This window comes from Hyperolius riggenbachi, chromosome 4 (genome assembly GCF_040937935.1).
Source record: "Hyperolius riggenbachi isolate aHypRig1 chromosome 4, aHypRig1.pri, whole genome shotgun sequence".
NCBI classification, from domain to species: Eukaryota; Metazoa; Chordata; class Amphibia; order Anura; family Hyperoliidae; genus Hyperolius; species Hyperolius riggenbachi.
This window is the reverse complement of record NC_090649.1, coordinates 474,473,293-474,493,706: the sequence shown is the minus strand read 5'-3', so window position 1 is coordinate 474,493,706 and position 20,414 is coordinate 474,473,293. Positions and strand designations below refer to the sequence as shown.

The 20,414-nt window shown below is 47.9% G+C and overlaps 1 protein-coding gene across 1 annotated transcript in view; it reads right to left on the bottom strand.

Annotated features, from left to right (window-relative positions):
- Positions 1 to 13,250, bottom strand: part of LOC137570998 (uncharacterized) — a 64,021-nt gene extending 50,771 nt beyond the window's left edge. The window contains exon 1 of the mRNA XM_068279693.1: positions 13,192 to 13,250. The gene's annotated coding sequence lies outside the window, so the exon portion shown is untranslated. The remainder of the gene's footprint in view (positions 1 to 13,191) is intronic.
- Positions 13,251 to 20,414: the final 7,164 nt, after the last annotated feature.

Genomic DNA, 20,414 nt, shown 5'->3' with positions numbered 1-20,414 from the left:
CCTTGGGTATGAAATGCTGTAAAGGTCGAATGACTACCCTATCCGGGAAGAAACAGAGATATGGCTCCTTAGTTCCGATTGCTTGCAGTTCAGATACTCTTCTCGCGGATGATACCGCAGTCAGGAATACCGTCTTCATCGTGAGGTTCCACAGTGAACAGGACTCTAGTGGTTCGAACGGAGCCCCCGATAAGGCCTGTAGTACTACTGGCAAGTCCCATTTTGAGAAAACATTCTTCCTAGGCGGCTTGATTTTCATTATGCCCCTCAAGAATTGGATTACTAGGGGGTTGAAAGCCCATCTTACATTTGTTAGGGCCGACAAAGCTGTTACCTGCACCTTTAGTGCCGCATAGCTGAGCCCTCTCTCAAGACCGGTCTGTAGGAATGCCAGTAGGTTGCAGGGTTCTGGGGACTTGTGATCAAAACTGTGGTCCCTTGCGTAATCGATGAACTTGCTCCAGATCTGATGGTAAGCTCTATTTGTCGAAGGTTTCCGAGATTTTAGAATGGTGGTAATGACGTTTTCAGAACAACCAGCCTCCCTTAGCCTCTCCCCTTCAAGAGCCAGGCCGTTAAATGGAGTCTCTGAGGATCCGGATGCCGAATAGGCCCTTGTATCAGAATGTCTGGTGTTGTCGGCAACATCCACGGGGGTCTGATCTTTAGTTCCCATAACAGTGGGAACCAGGGTCGATGGCTCCAAAATGGTATAACAGCGATTACAGTCACCTTCTCTCTCGCAAGTCTCCTGAGCACTCTGTTGATCATCGGGATCGGAGGGAACATATAGGCCAGTCGGCAGTTCCATGCTGTTGTGATTACATCCGTACCCTCTGCCAACGTACATGCATTCCTGGAGATGAAGCGTATGCATTTCCTGTTCTGTGCTGTCGCCATCAGGTCTATCTCCGGACTGCCCCAACGGTCGCATAGGGTCTGAAACACCTTCTGGTTCAGGGTCCATTCGTTGTTGTCGATAGACACTCTGCTCAGATAATCCGCTTTCCTGTTGGACGGCCCCGGAATGTACAACACTCTGAGATTGCTCAAATGTTCTTCTGCAAACTGCATTAGCGGTGCCATCTGTTGTAGCAGTCTGAGGCTGCGGGTTCCCCCCTGTCTGTTTATATAAGCTACAGCCGTTCGGTTGTCGCTCCTGATAAGGACAGATTTGTTGCTGATCTGGGGAAGAAAATAGCGTAGTGCCTGTAGAATAGCTCTCAGTTCCAAGATATTCGCCGGCTCCCTGCATGGCTGTTGTTTCCATACACCTTGTATCGATTGGGTTGCTGAGTATGCTCCCCAACCTCTGGAGCTTGCGTCGGTTGTTATCATAAACTGCTTCACCTCCTCTATCAGTTGGTATTTGCACAGATTCATCGGATTCATCCACCATGTTAGACTGCTTTTCATTGACGGTGTAATCTCTATCCACTGTTGCATCTCTTGTTTGCGCCATTGATTCAAGAAGTTCCACTGGAATGGCCTGGTGTGCCATTGTGCCCATCTCAACATGGGTATAGTTGCTGTCAATGTCCCCAGTAGACTTAAGCATTGTCTGGCACGAAGATGAGGAGACGAGATTGTGTGTTCCACCTTCCTGATTATGTTTGCCTTTTTCTCCTCTGGTAGACTGACTGAGTTGAAGGTTGTTTGAAATCTCACGCCTAGGAAGGTTATATCTTGTGTTGGAAGTAGCTGGCTCTTGCGCCAACTTATCAGCCATCCAAACTGTTGTAAAGTCTGTATTAAAGTCTCCCGCTGTTTCATTATCTGTGTCTGACTCTGGGCTAGCAGGATAATGTCGTCCAGGTAATGATAAACTGGAAGACCCTTCAGACGTAGTAGGGCTATTACCTGGACTAGCACCTTTGTAAAAGTCCTCGGGGCAGTACTTATTCCGAAGGGCAAACAGGCAAACTGGAAGTGTTTCTCTCCTATAGCAAAACGCAGAAAACGCTGATAATCCGGTCTTATGGGGATATGCAAATATGCGTCCTCTAGGTCGATCGATAGCATCCAGTCTGCCACTCTGGTGGCTAATATTATCGACTGCAGCGACTCCATCTTGAACCGTGGTAACTTGATTAGGCTGTTCAAAGTTCTTAGGTTTAAGACTGGTCTTAGCTCCCCTGTTTTCTTTGTAACAAAGAACAGTGGTGAGTAGACTCCTTGTCCTCTCTCCTGAGGTGGTACTGCTAGAATTGCCTTCTTCCGCAGTAAGTCTTGGATGTATGTTGTTAAGATAGTCCCTCTCTCTTGCGAGTTTGGAATTCTTGTGGGTACAAATAGGGAATCTGGAGGGTCTCGCTTGAATGTCCACTTGTGCCCGTCTCTCACTGTGGATATCACCCAAGGGTTCCGACAGTTGTCCGCCCAGATCTGCCCGAAGGCCTGAAGTCTTCCACCCACCGGGCATACCCGGGCGAGCGCACCATCAAAAGCCCTTTGCGGAAGTGCCTGAAGAGGTTGAGGCCTTTTGTTTATTCAGCCTAGTAAGGGTCGCTTGACCCCCCTGCCAGGTCTTCTTATAATCTCTTCCGGGCCGGTAGGATCTGGAGCTTCTGAAGCGCGCTTGCTGACCTCTATTTTGCTGACCAGTAAATGGTCTCTTGGGTCTTCGGTCCTGCGGAATAAGACCGGACTTCCCTCCAGTGACTCTGGTTATCGCTTTGTCCATGCGTTCGCCGAATAGGTTGCCTCCGTCAAACGGGATCTTGCACCAATTCTGCTTTGAATTGGGGTCGGCCGCCCACGACTTAAGCCACAGAGCTCGTCTAGTGGTCACGCTGAGGAGCATAGACCTCGCTGTTGAGCGTATGATGTCCACCGCTGCTTCTCCCAAAAAGTCTCCTGTTAGTCTGAATTCTTGTAGCGAGTCGATTAGGGTTTCCTTATCGGTATCACCTGAAATCGCAGTCTCCAGATTGTCTGTCCAGGCATGTATGGCTTTCGCTACAGATGTCAATGCGATTGCAGGCTTCATTGCTCCGCCAGAGACTGTGTACGCTTTTTTGAGGTCGAAGTCCATCTTTCTATCGATAGTGTCCTTAAACGATATGGCATCCTCCAGTGGAAGCGTGACGTGTTTGGCCAGCCTGACTACTGAGGCATCTACCACGGGAGCATTGTCTAAGGATTTTGAATGTTCTTCGTGTAACGGGTAGAGCTTGGCCAGCTTGTTTGCTATTGCTACTTTCTTTTCAGTCTTTTCCCATTCATCTTGTATGACTTGGTTTATCTCCTCCATAACTGGAAATGGTGTACATGATTTTTTAAGATGCTTGTAGTAGGTCCTTCTTTTCTTATCCTGTTTTGAATCCTCATCTGATTCCTCTTCCCACTCGATGGGCTGTCTCACCGCCTTAACATAAGGCTCTACCAGGGCGAAGTTAAACCCCACTTCTGTTTCCTGGATCTCTGTTTCCGCCTGTTGTTGAGCGGTTGAAGGTACCGGTTCTGAGGTAGGCGCTGTTTGTGGCAGGTTTGCTATGTACTCTGCCATGGATTCTTGTACCGCCTGCTTAATTAACTGCGATACTTCCACAGGTGGTTGTTCTTCCCGGGACATTTGCATGAAACACGTTCCACAGACCAGTTTCCCTGGCAAAGTATTTTCTCCACATGCCCAGCAGTGCTTGCGTGATCTCTTTTTGCGATGTTTCTTGGGAGAGCCGCCCTCGGGATGATCCTTCCTCTTCGAGGTACTGGCCACCTCCGAGGAATGGCTTGATTGCAGTCTTCTGGGGCTGTCAGGAGACATAATTGTATGTCTTAGAATCTTCGCACTCTTTTCCTAAAAAAAAAACACAAACCTACCTTAAGCACCACTTACCTGTCAGTGTGAGGCTGGTCTGTATTAGGCGCTAGAGGGTCCATACTGGAGATCGGATAAAGAGTCAATCTGCAACAGACCAGAGAGACAAAACCCAAACTGAGACTCCAGCATGCAATGAGGCTGATTGGTATGCGAAGTGTAAGGTAGGCAAAAAATAAATACATTCTTTTACCCACCTTGATCGGAGAAGTACACTCCCAAGTGTTCCACAGTGGCAGCTCGGTTCCAGCAGCAGCAGACCTCGCTCCCGCACGTAGGACGCCAAAACCGCCATTGTCTGCCTCTAAAAGGCTTCCCCAGCCCTTCCCCTAGGCAGTCTCCACCCCCAGGACTGTGCTGGAGGCCTGGAGCGCACCAGAGAGCGACCCAGGTCGGACCACTTCCTACTTCCGGGTGCGAGGAGCGCAACCGGAAGTGACGTCATGCCGCTCTCCGGCCGCCCAATCAGTGCAGTGCAACCGCCGCAGCGGCGGAGAAAAACGCGCCTGGACCCTCTGCCCTCTACACCGGCATTTAGCCAGCCAAAGTCTGTGCGGCGAGCGGCAAAGAGAAGCTTTTAGCCTCCCACCTGACAGCCCTTCCGGAAGCCTGGACGCACATCATGGACCCCCAAAGACCAGCAGAAACGGGGTCGGCCATAAGACTCTATTAGAGTTTATTAGGCCCACTCCCCAGGAGAGGCTGAACCTGGGGGAAAACCACTGCAGATATGGGTGCACAGCTCCTAGAACACCTGTCGAAGGTAAGGACGAAAAAATTAGACGGGGTGGAGTCCTACTACCTTTAATTTATCTAGATACCTGTCCTATCAGGGTAGGGGGCGGGACTACTACCCATAGGTGCTGCCATGGAGGCATTAGGAAAAATGGAACCCCATTGGTCTGCTAAGGACCAATGGGGCTCCTTGGAGCCCAAATACAAAGATGCTTTCGAGAGCTCTGAGCTATATAGCTCAGAGCTCTGTCGGGTGAAGGGACGCTAAGTCCCCGCCGGCTCCGCTGCCCTCCCCGCCTCTCCCACATGTCACCTATATACATGCTGGCACCCATGGGTGCCAGCATGTATATGGGTGACAGGTGTGGGCGGAGTGGACGGCGGGAGCCGGCGGGGACTTAGCGTGTATGCGGCGGCTGGCGGGTGAGCGGCGAGTGACGTCGGGTGCGGCGGTGTTACAAAGTAACAAAGTTGTTACATTGTAATAACTTTGTTACATTGTAACTGATTAGTATATTTCCGAGGATATTGCGTGGGAACTGGCTTTTAAAGGGACAGGTAAGTATTAATGGTTAATTAAGAATATTAAAGGATTTTCGTGGTTATGTTTTTTGTTCAATTAAAATACTTTTTCTATGTGTTTGTGTGTTTATTTACTTTTAACTCTTAAAGGAAATGGGTAAGGGGTACAAGTACCTCCATACTCATTTCTCCTGGGAGGGGGGGTGGGCATCTGGGGGACCCCTTTTTAAAGGGGACTCCCAGATGCCACCATGAACCCCCCCCCCCCAGGAAATCGCGGCCTCCACCTCCACCGCCCATCGGAGGTGGAGAAGAGCCCCTTGTCCTTGGATTGGACAAGGGCTCGGAGGGGGAGGGGAAAGCTTGGCTGCCCCTCCCCTTCCGAGACCCCCCAATCCATGGACCATGCGGGCTGGTATAGTCAGGGTGCGGAGCCCCACGCGGCCGGTGCTCCGCATTCTGGCTATCCCAGTCTGCATGGGGGACAAGGGGTTAAAGAGGTCTGGGAGGCGGGACCCCACGTCTTTTTTTAATATTTCCCACACTCAGAACGAAGTAAGTAAAACTCTTCCCACTTGGGGGAATCTATGAAAATAAAACACTATTGTTACCTGTGCAAAAAAAACTGACATTTTCCGCATTTAAAAGACATTTTTGCCCTTGAAACTTAAAAATCGATTTTCTCAAAAACTATAAGGTCTTTTTGAAAAAAAAAATTTCCTCTTATTCCCACTGATCCCCTTAATATACCCTGTGAATTTGGTGTTCCTAAATTTTAAGCAGGCTTTGCTATTAACCGTTAAAGTCGGCGGGTTTTTAAATGTATATATTTTTCCTTTGAAACTTTAACATCGATTTTCTCAAAAACTATAAGGTCTTTTTGAAAAAAAATTTTTTCCTCTTATTCCTTCTGATCTCCTTAAGATATTCTCCAAATTTGAGGCTCTTAGCACTTAAGGGGGCTTTGCTATTAACCCTTAAAGTCGGCGGCTACCTAACATTGATCTATGCGTCAACTTTTCCGCTTGGCAGCATGACCTTACGCATTAATTGCTAGTAGGATTTTACGCGTAAGCCTATAACGTAACAACCTGAATTACGGTATTCTTACGCGTAATGGCAATGCGTAATTGCAGACATGTACCGAAATTGAATGTCTATGCCGTAAGCGTAATTTCGTAATAGCGTAAAATTACGCGTAATGATCCGTAAGCGTAGCTTTTTCCATTACGACCAGCACTGGTTCGATATGGGGATGAGCAACGGAACCCCCAGGCACTGTCTCCCCTAGTGCAAAATGTGCCCCCCAGTGCCCCATGCGTGCCTAATATACCTGTCAGTGTCCGTTGCTGGCTCTGTCTACATACACATGCCCCAAGTGGTTGTCGACATATACAGGGCGCATGTATTTAAACATAGGATGGAGCACGGAGCAAGCGGCCAACACCAACAGGTAAAGTATGCACATATGGAGAACATTTTACACTGGGGGGGGGGCAGTGGTGGTGAAGCGAAGACACTAGGCCAATTCCGAAAGATTTCATGCTGGAATTGATCAGGAGTTGGCCTGCGGTTTATGGCGCCTGATCAGACAGCTGACTCTTGGTCGATCTGCCAATACATTGTATGAGTCACGGGCAGCTTCATAGGCAAAGAATCGGTACACAGCGTAACTCTTGATAAATGCAGAGCTTCTGTCCATTATTGGTACATCAGGGCCTCCTGAGTCACACCAGCAGAGCAGCATGAAAAAGTGCCTGGTAAGTAGTTTGTGGTGTTTGCACATGTGATCTCATTATGGAAAGGGAAGGAATTTGTCAGAAGGTTGTGTAACTGAGCTCTGACGTAACAACCCCCCCCTCTGCTTTCATCTCCCAAACAAGGCCACATAAGTCAGTTTCACTATCACAAAAAAAGTTTCTGATGGCCAATCAGCCGAGAGCCCAGAGCAATATCCAGTGTGATCCAGCCCAGAGCAATACCCAGTGTGATCCAACCCAGAGCCAAGAGCAATACCCAGTGTGATCCAACCCAGAGCCAAGAGCAATACCCAGTGTGATCCAACCCAGTGCCAGGAGTAATACCCAGTGTGATCCAGCCCAGAGCCAGGAGCAATACCCAGTGTGATCCAGCCCAGAGCTAGGAGCAATACCCAGTGTGATCCAGCCCAGAGCCAGGAGCAATACCCAGTGTGATCCAGCCCAGTGCCAGGAGTAATACCCAGTGTGATCCAACCCAGTGCCAGGAGTAATACCCAGTGTGATCCAGCCCAGAGCCAGGAGTAATACCCAGTGTGATCCAGCCCAGAGCCAGGAGCACTACCCAGTGTGATCCAGCCCAGAGCCAGGAGCAATACCCAGTGTGATCCAGCCCAGAGCCAAGAGCAATACCCAGTGTGATCCAGCCCAGAGCCAGAAGCAATACCCAGTGTGATCCAGCCCAGAGCCAAGAGCAATACCCAGTGTGATCCAGCCCAGAGCCAGGAGCAATACCCAGTGTGATCCAGCCCAGAGCCACGAGCAATACCCAGTGTGATCCAGCCCAGAGCCAGGAGCAATACCCTGTGTGATCCAGCCCACAGCCAGGAGCAATACCCAGTGTGATCCAGCTCAGAGCAAGGAGCAATACCCAGTGTGATCCAACCCAGTGCCAGGAGTAATACATAGTGTGATCCAGCCCAGAGCCAGGAGCAATACCCAGTGTGATCCAGCCCAGAGCAATACTCAGTGTGATCCAGCCCAGAGCCAGGAGCAATACCCAGTGTGATCCAACCCAGTGCCAGGAGTAATACCCAGTGTGATCCAACCCAGTGCCAGGAGTAATACCCAGTGTGATCCATCCCAGTGCCAGGAGCAATACCCGGTGTGATCCAGCCCAGAGCCAGGAGTAATACCCAGTGTGATCCAGCCCAGAGCCAGGAGCAATACCCAGTGTGATCCAGCCCAGAGCCAGGAGCAATAGCCAGTGTGATCCAGCCCAGAGCCAGGAGCAATACCCAGTGTGATCCAGCCCAGAGCCAGGAGCAATACCCAGTGTGATCCAGCCCAGAGCCAAGAGCAATACCCAGTGTGATCCAGCCCAGAGCCAGGAGCAATACATAGTGTGATCCAGCCCAGAGCCAGGAGCAATACCCAGTGTGATCCAGCCCAGAGCCAAGAGCAATACCCAGTGTGATCCAGCCCAGAGCCAGGAGTAATACCCAGTGTGATCCAGCCCAGAGCCAAGAGCAATACCCAGTGTGATCCAGCCCAGAGCCAAGAGCAATACCCAGTGTGATCCAGCCCAGAGCCAAGAGCAATACCCAGTGTGATCCAGCCCAGAGCCAAGAGCAATACCCAGTGTGATCCAGCCCAGAGCCAAGAGCAATACCCAGTGTGATCCAGCCCAGAGCCAAGAGCAATACCCAGTGTGATCCAGCCCAGAGCCAAGAGCAATACCCAGTGTGATCCAGCCCAGAGCCAGGAGCAATACATAGTGTGATCCAGCCCAGAGCCAGGAGCAATACCCAGTGTGATCCAGCCCAGAGCCAAGAGCAATACATAGTGTGATCCAGCCCAGAGCCAGGAGCAATACCCAGTGTGATCCAGCCCAGAGCCAGGAGCAATACCCAGTGTGATCCAACCCAGTGCCAGGAGTAATACCCAGTGTGATCCAACCCAGTGCCAGGAGTAATACCCAGTGTGATCCATCCCAGTGCCAGGAGTAATACCCAGTGTGATCCAGCCCAGAGCCAGGAGTAATACCCAGTGTGATCCAGCCCAGAGTCAGGAGCAATACCCAGTGTGATCCAGCCCAGAACCAGAAGTAATACCCAGTGTGATCCAGCCCAGAGCCAGAAGCAATACCCAGTGTAATCCCGCGGCTGAACGAGGGCTTTACACCCCCGAAATCCCAGGGGCAAAAATGAGGGAGCGCTTCCTGTAAGAGGCAGAGCTCAGCGCTTTAGCTCTGCCTCTACTAGAGTTAATCTCCGCTGATCGCCGCCTTTCCCCGCCCCTCTCACTCTTCTTTCACTGAGAGGGGCGGGGAGAGGCGGAGATTCGCGCACAGATTGACTCCAGTAGAGGTAGAGCTACAGCTCAAAGCTCTGCCTCCCCGGGCAGCAAAATCCACGACCTGGAAAGTCATGGAATTTTGCCCCGAACATAGGGGGATATAAAGCCCTCGTTCAGTCGCGGGAATGCAGGGTTTCAGGACTCTTGATATTGCTGAACATAACTATAACTAAGGTAAAAACAAGGATTGTATTAGGCTTCAGAGTCTCTTTAAATGCCGGCCGCTGCTTTGACGTATTACGACCGCGATACTTTACTAGAGCGGCCGCTGTTAATTGACATAGTCGTGATACTTCACAGCAGCGGCCGGCATATAAAGGAACACACGTTGCTATAGGTGCCCATACACTCGTCAGATTAGCAGCAGATAGATAAGAAATGCATCTGATGATCTATCTGATGTGTTTATAGAATTTTTTTTACCAGGATAGAATTCCAATAGATTTTAGTTTGAAATCTATTGAAATTCGATCTGATGGCATTTTTTTGCCATCAGATTTCTATTAGGGCCAATGCAAAATGATTAGCAATCTCATCAGATCGACCTAGATTTTCCACCCTGCCAGTTCGATGGAAATCCATCGAAATCGGCCGTCGATCGGTCGATTGGCCAACCGATTTGCAACCGATCAATCGATTTTGATCGATCGGTCGGCCAGAAAATCGGCTGAGTGTATGGGCCCCTTGTGAAAGCAGCATGTGTAACTAAGGAAGGCACGCTACACTGCTAGACCGCGCATAGTGTAGACTTCAATGTAGCTTGCGGTGCTATCATGGAGCTTGCGCTGCTACAGCAGCGCAGCTTCATACATCAGCCTCATAAGTGGCTGAAATCTACCACAGTCTAAAGGTGCCCATACACTGGCAGATGGTCAGCAGATTCAAGCATCAGGTAGATCCCTCTCCGATTGAATGGCAGAGTACACTTGGTCAGCTCTGTTCCCTTTAGTACATAAACTAAAAAAGGACAAAGCCTGTCATGCCAGTCTCTGTCTTAATGATACAGGACTGAGGGGATCTGACATAAATAATGCAGGCAGGAGAATGCTCCACCCCCTCGGAATTGCGTCCATGGCAGTTTTTTTTTTTTTAAATATTTCAGGCAAGGCTCTGGCCACCCCTAACTGTGTTGCCTTGGCCCGCCTCCAGCTCAGTGAAGTAAGGGCAGGGTGTTGTGCTATCCAGATCAGGTAGCCTTACTTACTGCCGCTCTCCGCCGCTCCTATGGCCAGATATCCTGTACTTTCGGTTTCAGTGACCCCTGTGGTCACGACAATGCAAGATCTGCTCTGTGTGTATCGACACAGCAAGGATGTGGGGGAGCGGCGTGGGAGAGGCAGAGCTGCACAATGAGAACTGGGGAAGGGGGTGCAAGGAACGCCCGCAGTGAGTGTTTTACAGGAGCACCTCTCCCCTTACCCAGCTCTCATTGGGCATCCCGTCCCTTCCCCTTGAGATTACAGACAAGCTGCATGTCGGCAATTCAGGGGGTGATAGAGCGGTGCAGGGGGGGGGGCAGAGAGTAGCGTATGGGGACACAGAGGCAAGTCATGGACCAGGGAACATGCCTCTGTGTCCTATGTGCCCACCCTGCGCCACCTCGGGTACACTTTAAGACAGACTATCAAACCAAGCTGTGTCTTTTTATACCAGAGGTACTCTGTAGCGAGAGGTATATAGAGGCTGCCATATTTATTTCCCTTTAAGCAATACCAGTTGCCTGGCAGCCCTGCTGATCTATTTGGATGCAGTAGTGTCTGAAAAACGTCAGCAACAAGCATGCAGCTAATCTTGTCAGTTCGGACATTAATGTCAGAAACACCTGATATGCTGCATGCTTGTTCGGGGTCTATGGCTAAAAGCATTAGGCCTCGTTCACATCTGCTGCGCTGAAAAACGTGTTAAAGCGCATGGTAAAAAACGCATGCGCTTGTGCGCGCTTTAGTCCGCGTTTCTGTGCGTTGCGCTGCGCTTCTTTAAAGCACGTTTTGCTTACTGTAGCAGCAGCAGTTGTCAATAAAACTGTGTTTTTGTATGTAAATGTATTTTTTTCTCCAATTAGGGGTAAAAAACGCATGCGCTTCTATGCGCTTGCGTGCTTCTATGCGCTAAAAAAGTGGACCCATTCACTTGCATTGCTGTGCGCTTTACAGCTCAGCGCACAGAAATGCATGCAACCCTACGTTTCTGTAACGCTGCTCAGCGCAGCGCATAGATGTGAACCAGCTACATTTAGTTACATGGACAAATCAATACCTTGCTGATCGCACAGGGCAGTGCGCTGTGAAAAGCGCACAGAAACGGCCCTGATGTGAATGAGGCCTTAGAGACAGAGGATCAGCAGGACAGCCAGGCAACTGGTGCAGCACAAAAGGAAAAAAAAACATGGCAACCTCCCTACAGTTGTCCTTTAACCCTGATAAGATATTTGGGGGTTGATTTACAAAGGTTACTTATTTTTCACCTTAACTGTAAGGAGTGCTAATGCATGAGATAAAAAAAAAAATAAGGAGAGCTAATTCATGAGGTACATAGATAAGGAGAGCTAAACCATAAGTTATGTCAAATAAGGAGAGCTAAACCATGAGTTATGTCAAATAAGGAGAGCTAAACCATGAGTTAAGTTAGATAAGAAAGCTAAACCAGGAGTTAAGTTAGATAAGGACAGGTAAACCATGAGTTAAGTAATTTAAGGAGCGATAAGTTGTGAGTTAATAAATAAGGTGAGATAATTTAACAGAAAAGCTTTGTGAATCAGGCCCTTTATGTAACTTCTGACTATGTAGAGCAGGGGTCTCAAACTCACGGCCCGTGGGCCATTTGCGGCCCTCGATCCAATATTTTGTGGCCCTCACCGGTAAAAGCTTCCTTATAGTTCGCTTTAGTGCTCCCAAGTTATCCGCCGCATCCCCGCCGCTAAACAAGGGCTGCAGAGCCCCCAAATCGCCCGGGGGGCAATCCGCCGACATTTCCTGGAAGGGGCAGAGCTTTCAGCTTCAGCTCTGCCCCTCCTCACGTCAATCGCCGCACGGATCGCCACCTCTCCCCGCCCTCTCTGTGAAGGAAGAGTGAGAGGGGCGGGCAGAGGCGGCGATGCGTCGCGATTGTGAAATCCCTTATGCGGCCCAGCCTCATCCTGACTTTGCCTCCTGCGGCCCCCAGGTAAATTGAGTTTGAGACCCCTGAGTAGGGTTTTCTTCTCTTTGCCCTTTCTCAGCACTCTCATTTTTTTCCTTCCTGCTCCTTCCATTCTATCTTTCACCTGCCGTCTCCCTCCAGGTTCACTACTTTCCTGGATGATGTCTCTGGTTACAATTGTTTTCCCTGGTGAGCTCAGTCTCTCTGGTCCCGAGTGTGTGTACCTTCTGATATTCAAGCTGAAGTTCTGTTCGTAAACACACATAGCTCCAAATAGACCCTCAGGGGAGCATACCTTGTTTAGAGCAAATAACCGTGTTCCTCTTTCTGCTTCTAATGTCCCTGTTGTTAGACTGATGCATCATTTTCTATAAATAAAACTATTTAGCTCCTAACTATTTGTTACATAGGGGAATGTTCACAAAACCTTACATGTGCATATAGGACAAACATAATGTCTACCGGGCTGTGTGCAATCTATATAGCGTGTTACGCAAATAACGCAACTTGCATTATAGATGAAGTGCAGCACGGTGGCGTAATGGTTAGTGCCTTGCAGCTCTGGGTCCCAGCCTGGGCACTATCTGCATGGAGTTTGTATGTTTTCAGTGTCTGCGTGGGTTTCCTCCCACAACTCCAGTTTCCTCCCACATCCCAAAAACATACAGATAAGTGAATTGGCTTCCCCCTAAAATTGGCCCTAGACTACGATACATACATTACAAGATATAGACATATGACTATGGTAGTGATTAGATTGTGAGCCCCTCTGAGCGACAGTGAAGTGAAAAGACAATATACTCTGTACAGCGCTACAGAAGATGTCGGTGCTATATAAATACATAATAATAATAAAAACATTGCATGCATATCAGGCAATGTGGGCACTGCATAAATAACAAAAAAGACAACTTTACTTACGGTAACGTCTTTTCCGGTAGTCAGGAGGACAGCACCCCTGGATGAGACTTGTCTCCCTCCCCACCGTGGACAGGAACTGCAAAAGAAGAATTTGCATAAGCGACAGGCAGCCTGCTATATAAGCTACTTACTTGCTGCTATACTTCAGTAAATATAAAAGATAATACGGACATTAATAATGCTTATACAAACCTCTGATACTCCACCCAAAAAGGGCGGGTTGTAGGGGTGCTGTCCTCCTGACTACCGGAAAAGACGTTACCGTAAGTAAAGTTGTCTTTCCCGGATCGTCACTCGGACAGCACCCCTGGATGAGACGATATACTAGAGATCAGGCTTAGGGTGGGACCACTGCTTGCAGAACCTTCCTTCCAAAGGATAAATCTGTGCCTGCAGATACATTAAGTCGATAATGTTTCACAAACGTGTTATGACTCGACCATGTTGCAGCTCTGCATATCTGATCAATAGAGGCCCCTGCCCTCTCTGCCCATGACGTAGAGATACCTCTTGTAGAATGAGCCCTGACAGAAGAAGTTAACGTCTTCCCTTGCACCTGGTATGCTGATACAATTGCTTGCTTGATCCAACGTGCTAGGGTTGTCTTAGAAGCCTTATTTCCTCTTGACCTGCCTGCAAACAGGACAAAAATTGCGTCTGACTCTCTCCAAGAGTTAGTCCTTTCCAAATAATGTAATAAACATCTTCTTACGTCTAGAGAATGTAGTCTCTTTTCCTTATCATTTGTGGGATTCTCACAAAATGACGGAATATAAATTTCTTGGTTTCTGTGAAATGAGGAAACCACTTTAGGAAGGAATGCTGCATCCGGGCGTAATGTTACTCTATCTTCTGAAATAACACAATACGGCTCCTTTATGGATAAAGCTTGTAGCTCCCCTATCCTTCTTGCAGTAGTAATGGCTAGAAGAAATATGGTTTTTAATGTTAGGAATTTGTCAGAGACCTGAGATAAAGGTTCAAATGGAGACTCGCATAGACCCTGTAAGACCGTATTGAGATCCCAAGCAGGTACTCTTGATCGTATAGATGGTTTTAGTCTTCTCAGTGCCTGAAAAAAACGAACTATATAATCTTCCTGTGCTAACTTTCTTTCCAGAAACACACTCAGGGCTGATACCTGAACCTTCAGAGTACTAACACTGAGGCCCTTCTTATAGCCACATTGTAAAACCTCCAAAACTGACCTAAGAGATCTATTGTTAAAAGATCTGTTTGCACACCAGTCCTTAAAGACTCTCCATGCCTTCTGGTAGATTCCCCGAGTTACCATTTTCCTACTATTGAGTAATGTTTCTGCCAGATCATCTGAGAAGCCCTTGGACTTTAGTATTTCCCACTCAGGTTCCAGGCTGATAGATGAAGTAGACTCAGATCTGGATGCAATACTGGGCCCTGGGACAACAGGTCCTGTATCAGTGGGAGTACTATTGGTTCTGATATCGCTAGAGACTGAAGTAATGTGAACCATGGACGTTTGGGCCACATTGGAGCAATTAATATGAGTCTCGCCTTGTCCTGAATGATCTTCTTCAATACTCTTGAAAGTAATGGAATTGGAGGAAAAGCATACATCATCATACCCTCCCAACTGATTGTGAACGCATCCACCGCCCAAGGTGAATCCTCCTGGTATAGGGCACAACATTTCCGACATTTTGAATTCTTTCTCCTGGCGAATAAATCCAGTTCTGGACATCCCCACTGTGAAATTATCATCTGAAAGACCTTCTGGTTGAGTGACCACTCGTTCTGGTCCAGCCTCTCCCTGCTTAGATAATCCGCCACCTGGTTCGATGTCCCCTTTAGGTGACGTGCCTGTAGAGACTCGATATTGCTTTCTGACCAAAACATAATCTTTGATGTCTGCTTCCATAATATCTGACTTCTCGTGCCTCCCTGTCTGTTTAAGAATGCCACAACTGCCCTGTTGTCGGTCTTTATAGTTACATGCGATCCTCTGATTTGATCCTTGAAGTGTAATAGTGCCATCCATACTGCTTCCAGTTCTCTGCTGTTTGATGACCTTGAGCTGATCTGTACAGACCACTGTCCCTGGGCTGGACGAGCATCCAGGTGTGCTCCCCATCCCCATAAACTGGCATCCGTTGTGATTATCCTTTGTTCCGGGTAATTCCACAAACGACCTGTTAAAAAGTGAACCCGATCCTGCCACCACAACAGAGACACTTTTATGCTGTGAGGAATAGAGATCCTCCTGTCTAACACTGTGAGGCTCCTGTTCCATGATCTGAGTATCCACAACTGTAGTACTCTTGCGTGGAATTGTCCCCACTGTACTGCGGGAAATGAGGCTGTTAGGAGTCCGAGTATTGCCATTGCTTTCCTCAGCGATATTGTTCTTGAGTTCTGAAAGGAAAAAACAGCGTTTAGAATGGCAAAAATCTTTCTATCAGGCATGAAGATCTTCTCCTTTCTAGTATCAATGTTAAAACCTAGAAACTCTATGACCTTGGATGGAACAAGGGAACATTTCTCCCAATTAATAAGCCAACCCAACTGCTGGAGATAGTCTAATGTCGATAATGTCTGTGACCTTACCACTTCAGCTGAAGGGCCCCAAATCAAAAAATCATCTAAATATCCGAGGATATTGATTCCCCTCAGTCTAAGCTCGGCTAAAACCTCGGACATCACCTTGGTAAATAGCCATGGTGCAGAGGAAAGTCCAAAAGGAAGAGCAATAAACTGAAAATGTCTTACCTCTTCCTCCATGAGCACTGCAAATCTTAGATACTGTTGAGATGATGGATGGATGGGCAGGTGAAGGTATGCGTCCTTGAGATCTATGGAAGCAAGAAAATCGTTTCTCTGCAAGAGATGAATCACATATTTTATATTGTCCATCCTGAATTTTCTGTATTTCACATTTAGATTTAACTTTTTTAGGTTTAGGATAAACCGGTAAGTTCCCTGTGGCTTTTTCACCAGAAACACATGAGAATAGAACCCTTTTCCTCTCTGGCAGCTTGGTACATATCTTATTACCCCCTTCTCCTGTAGGGACAGGACCTCGTTCTGCAATGCCAGACACTTTCTTTGATCCTGGGGTTGTGGAGTAATGCAAAACCTTAGAGGAGGAGGATGACTGAACTCGATCTGGTACCCCTCTGAAATAATCTTTAGCAACCACTGACTTGTGAACTGAGGCTGCCATACTTCCAAAAAGTTTGCAACCCTCCCCCCCACTGGGATCCTGGCGTCATTGCTTATCCTGTCTTTTGGCAGGATTGAAGTTGGGTTTTGACTTCTGCGGTCTATACGGGGCCCAACGTTTACCCTTGGAAGATTTGGAGTCCTGCTCAGATCTGTTGGGGGGACGAAATGGCCGCTTATACTGAAATGGTCTTTTCTTTTCTGGAAAGTTTTTCTTTCTATCTGATGTTCTATCTAGTGTATCATCTAATTTTGATCCAAAAAGCAGCCCCCCCTCACATGGAATACCACACAGCTTTGATCTCGAGGAATTGTCACCATTCCAGGTTTTAACCCATATACCTCTTCTGGCTGAGTTAACTAAGGCAGTCGTTCTGGCCGTAAGTTTTACTGTGTCATCTGAAGCATCTATAATATAATTAGAGGCATTTAAAACTTTAGGAAAATCGTTAAGAATCTCTTCTCGGGGAACACCGGAAGCGATCTTATTCTGCATTTCTAACAGCCATGTCTTCAATGATCTACTCACTGCTGTTGAAGCTACAGCGGGCTTAAATGTCAAGGAAGAGGATTCCCATGCTCTACGCAGAAGGTTGTCCATCTTTTTGTCGATTGGATCTTTCAGACTTCCAAAATCCTCAAATAATAAGTCCGTCTTCTTTGACACCTTTGAAAAAGATGGGTCCAACCTAGGCGGAGGACCCCAAAACCCCTGATCCTCTGGAGAAAAAGGGTAACGATTGGATAAGGATCTAGGCCAGAAGGCCCGCTTCTCAGGGTTATCCCATTCCTTCTTAATCATACCCTTTAAGGTGGAATGGACTGGGATAAACTGAGGCTGGGGTTCCGCCAAAGTTCTGTACATCTCATCCAAAGGCGTCAAAGATTTTTTCTCTGTCTTGATACCCATTGTATCATACATAGCACCTAATAAGTCCTTCATTAAATCAGCAGAGAAAGCAAATTTCGATCTATCAGAATTAGAGACTTCCCCATCTGATGGATGATCCAATTCAGAAATCTCTCCCTCAGATAATTCTGAATCCTCCACCTCGCTTTCTCTTCTACGTTTAGAACCGGAGGGCCCCGGCTGAGATAAATCCAATACAGGAGATGCTGGAATAGTAACTACAGGCACTGTGTCCATATCTCCACCAGTTCCTGGGACATCCGAAGGAACTATAGGATTTGAAGCAATGGCAGATTCCTTAATCTCTTTTATTGCTGTAGACATTTCTGACCTCATCCAGCCCATTAAATCTTTAAATATGACGGGTGACTCATCTTTAACCACCTTTTCTGTACAGTTCTGACACAGCTTTTTGGAAGATGAAGATAAACGACCGTTACATATTGCACATTTCTTCTCAGATCTGTTTGAACCATGCTGACTGGTTTGAGCAGCAGCCTTGTCAGGCCTTTCAGACTTTTCATTTTTATCAGATTTGTCCGACTTGTCATGTTTTTTAGGCTATAAAAAAACACAAACAAGGAACAAATATTACTAGAGGTTTTATATTATATATCAAACAAGCAGGAGTATTTCAGGTACCACATCTACTTGCCAGAGAGGGGTCTTGGCCAGACTTCGCAGACTGCAAAGGAGCTGAACCTGAAGCGTCCTCCATGATTGCCAGCAACATCTGAATCATGGACTCACCTCTAGCTTAAATACACATAAGCAGACCCAGCTGAAGACAATCAATGCTACCCTTGTTGCATAATTTATGTTAATCAGCCTCACATATCTTGATGAATCAGCCTGCAGGCTGACTGCATATCACCGCCGCGGCCCCTGCCGCTTGGTCAGGCATCTTAATTGGAATCAGCTGTTCGGCTGATTCGCTTCTAACCGCCGCGGCCCCTGCCGCTCTGCAGACCTCAGATCACGCGGGACGCCAGCGCGTGACTACTTCCGGGTGAACCGGAAGTGAACTTCTTCATGCGCGCGCCTGCGCGCATAACACAGCCGCCTTCACTGGAGAAGCCTCCCATACGCTGCAGGACTCCCCACTGATCACTGCTCAGCTCTGATGGGAGTCCTGCTACACGCTGCCCCTGCCGACTGACACGGATGGCACCCTGGAGACCTCTCCCTCCGCTCCGTCCGGGACAGGAAACTATACTGAAGTATAGCAGCAAGTAAGTAGCTTATATAGCAGGCTGCCTGTCGCTTATGCAAATTCTTCTTTTGCAGTTCCTGTCCACGGTGGGGAGGGAGACAAGTCTCATCCAGGGGTGCTGTCCGAGTGACGATCCGGGAAATATACTTTTAGCATAACACACTGGATTAAAAAATCCCAGTAATCATTACATTGCTCTCTGCACGTGTAAATTTTAAGCATTGTGCACATCTAAAATCGAAATCGCTGACGGATGCTTTTTGCGATTTTGAGAGTGATTCCCCCCCCCCCCTCCCAACGCTTACCTGCGCGCCACAATTTTGTGTAAAGCGATTTTCTAATCGCTTTTGCAGAGTGATTTCTTTTTCCACTTCCTGACCCAAGTCAGAAAGTTAACTCTTTGACTCAGAAAAGAATGATACAAAGAATTTATTCTTAAAGGACTTACGAGGCCAAAACCTGTAAAAAAGTAAAGTACCTGCATGTTCTTTAAATGCACGGAGGACGCCATCCGCGCCCTCCGTGCAGTTCCGCCGGGTCCCCTTAGTGACATCGCCCCCCCCCGTGCGCTCGCGACCCCACAGGCCGGGTCGGACTCTCCAGCCACTCCTAATATGGCCATCGGAGCTGGCCGTGGCTGCGCAGTCTGCACTGCCGCGAGTGCAGCTGCGCAGCTCTAGGGCCAACCCCACAATCCACGCGATGCATGGTTCGGAGGGGTTGGCCCTAGAGCTGCGCAGCTGCACTCGCGGCAATGCGGACTGCGCAGCCGCGGCCAGCTCCGGCGGCCATATTAGGAGTGGCTGGAGAGCCCGAGTCGGCCTGAGGTAGCGAGCGCACGTTGGGGCGATATCACTAAGGGGACCCGGCGGAACTGCACGGAGGGCGCGGATGGCGTCCTCCGTGCATTTAAAGAACATGCAGGTACTTTACTTTTTTACAGATTTTGGCCTCATAAGTCCTTTAAAAGCGCAAACACAATCGCCGCAAAGGCAATTTTGTGAGCGGTTTGCGTTTTTCCTATACCCTCCATTGTAGCAAAATCGGCTAATTTAAAAAATGGAGCAGGCAGCGCTTTGGTCAGCGGAAAGTCCCATAAGGATTCATTGCACAAGCGCTTTTAATGCGATTTTCAAAATCGCTGGCGCTTAAAAAAATAGCAAAAACGGTCTAGGTCTGAACAAGCCCTAAGGGCCCATTCACACTAAAGCGCTTTTCAGGCGATTTCAGCATCGCTAGAAATCGCTAGCATTTTGAAAAGCGCTTGGTCAATGTTAAGTATATGTAGCTGTTCTCATTTAAGCGTTTTGCAGCGATTAGCTGAGACGCAAACGCGTAACCTGCACCATTTGAGAGATTTTGAGCGATTAGCGCTTCAATGTTAAAGATAGGAGCGCTTCAAAATTGCCCCAGAAGCGCTGGGCTATTTACAATCCTCATCGTTTTTCCAGTGCTTTTAGTCAGTAAATATTGCAGCTTACCCATAAAACACTGCAGTTTACCCATAAAACACCTCTGTTTCCTGTGTAGTGGGCATTTCCCGTATGGGAGAGCAACACACGTGCAGTAAAATCGCTAAACGCAAAACGCAGAAAAATGCTATCCCATACAGTTAAAAAACGCTCAAAATACTATTGAGGAAAACGCCAAACGCCCAGCGTTTGCGTTTAGCGATTTGCAGTGGGAACAAAGCCTAAAGGCAAACTACACAGAGTGTTGACATTTTAGTAGGAGGGCTTTTTTAATCTCTTCTAGTCCCCTATTGTTTCCTAGTAGTTTTGGGTCACCCCGAGCTCCTTGGGTATTCAATAATAATCAGGGACTCCAGGAAAATTCTATTTAGGAATAGTTCTACAGATTATCTGTCTCACGAGTTTATTTTCACTTCAGGTTTGCTTTAAG